The following is a 2,313-nucleotide window of genomic DNA, read 5'->3' on the forward strand; positions in this document are numbered from 1 at the left end:
GTATTTAAAAAAAAGAAAAAGAGAAAAGAAAAAGGAAGGGGGGGGGGGGGGGGGGGGAAGTCATCTCCTACGATGTTTATAAAGTTGCCTAGAATAGCCCCAAGCCTCGTCAAATTGAAGCCCGGAAACTGCCCATTGGAGGAGAAAGTTGGGAATGCAAAGTCCTTCTGGCTCGGGCAGGGACAGGGTGCTGGTGCCTGCGGCAGCCCCAGCCAGTCGCGCCGCAGCACAGAGAAACCCCAGCATGAGCAGGGGCTGTGTTCCCCGGGGGGGATGGGAAGAGCAGAGGCGCTGCTCCACCCCCCCGGCTCGCGCAACCCCCCCGAGGACATGGTTGGGGGGGGGCATGTGTTCGATCCCTCAAGTTAAGGCGAGAGCCAAGCTTGTTTCTCCTCCCCTCATTCCCTTCCCGGCTCTACCCCTCAGTCCTTCAACCCGCCTTAGCTTGGTCCTCTGCTGCCCTCTTAACTGGGCACCCAGGCCAACGCCACCCCTGGGAGCTGAAGCATGCAGGTGAGGGTAGAGATGGGAGCTTATGCTCAGGAGCAGCAGCAGTGGGCGTTGGTACATACAAGCACTGCTTAAATGACTTGGTTTTCATTGCATGTGCTCTCAAACTCCATGGGCACGAGGTTGTCTTCTGTCCACTATTTATTATCCCCCTGAGGAGGCACACTGAGCTCTGGGATGACCCAGATGAGCTGTCCTTGCTCCTCGTGTCCCAAAAAGCACTGCCCAGAAGGGATTTAGAGGCTGGTGTTGGGCACAGTAATGCTGGTGACAGGACCAGCCCAGGCTTGGTGGCCAGGACAGACCAGTCTTTGCTCTCCCTCACCTTTGGTGGTGTCCAGAGAGAGGTGTTTTCTCCTGACCCAGGAGAGAGGAGAGCTGCTGCTGCTGCCGGAGCGCCTGGTGAATGCGATGGGACTTTCAGAGACTGGGCACGGGGGTAAAATTGCACATCTGCAGGAGCGCCAGGCTGCGTTGCCCTGGTTTGATCTGGACCAGGAGCCAGCGGGGACCAGCTGAGCTGGCTAACAAGCCTATAACCTTGAAACCAACTTGCTGGAAACCACGGGTGCTGGTGGGGCGGGTTTTGCAGCACTACCTGCAGCAAAGGTGAGCGACCAAACACGCCAACCTGCCGGCCAGCAAGGGGGTCTGGAAAGCAGACCACCAAGACAGGCGAGAGGACCGCCCGGCTCCGTTTGCTCAGCGCCAGCGGCACAATGCTGGCCGCTGTATGTGCCATCACCCCCCGGCCGTGCTGGGAACCACAAATGCCCATCCCTGCTTCAATAAGCCCTTTCTCTGGGGCACAGAGCCCACGGTCCCTCCCACCGCCCCGTGTTCCTTCTCCCTACCACTCCACGCTAGCCTGGAAACTCCTCCGCCAAACCCACCCCAAAAACCAGGGACACCACTTGCTCTGTGCCCCACTCCGCTCCCCTTTCACCCCGAGGCAGGCGTCTGTAGCCCTCTGGGGACCTCTGGGAGGGACTGGTGGCAAGACATGTTCACCAGGGGAATAGTGAATCCCTGCTGCCCTTGGGAAAATGCAGACCGTGCCCAGGTCCTGGCAGCACAGGGAGACCAGGGGTGTGAAAACGAGTCCTACACTGAAGCAACTCGGTAGATGTGGGAAAATCACAGAGTTAAAACCCTGTCCTGGCATGGTGTCGTAAATCATTGACCATGGAAAAGGAGACTCTCGGGGACCGAAGCCAGGCTCGGGTCCTGTGGTGCAAAGGTGGCGGGGTGCGGGCAGCTCCCCCAAACGTGGCTGGGAGCAGCTGCCAAAATCCCCTCAGGTGCTGAGCAGGGACTCTGCCCAGGCCACCCTTTCCCCTCCAAAGTAATCCCATGCCAGCCAGGTCCCGTCTGGGTGCCTGGGGCTGTTACGGTGCCGATGCCCCAGCTCCGGCAGAAAAGCTGCTGGCTCCTGGTGGCCGGGAGCCGGCCGAGGGCCAGGGTGCCCCAGAGGCCCCGGGGCAGGAGGGGAAAGGGTGAGGACAACTTTCCAGTGCTCCCTGGTAGGGGCTGACAGGCTGGATGATGCAACTCCAGGATGGTTGTGAGAAAGTCTCCTTTTCTCGACCCAGACGCGCTTCGCTTCGGACGGAAGCTCAGCGTTGCAGCTGGAGAGCTCGCCCTTATTTAATTTATTATTTTTTTCCCCGAAAGAAAGCAACGGAGCGAGCTGCTCGGGCGGTAGTGTGCCGAGAGGAGTTTCCCTCCCAGGGCAGGGCGCTGGGATCCGGCTGTCCCGCCGGCGGGGAGGCATCGCCGGCGCTGCCCCGCTGCGGGAGCGGG

This window comes from Aptenodytes forsteri, unplaced genomic scaffold (genome assembly GCF_000699145.1).
Source record: "Aptenodytes forsteri isolate BGI_AS27 unplaced genomic scaffold, ASM69914v1 Scaffold349, whole genome shotgun sequence".
NCBI lineage: Eukaryota > Metazoa > Chordata > Aves > Sphenisciformes > Spheniscidae > Aptenodytes > Aptenodytes forsteri.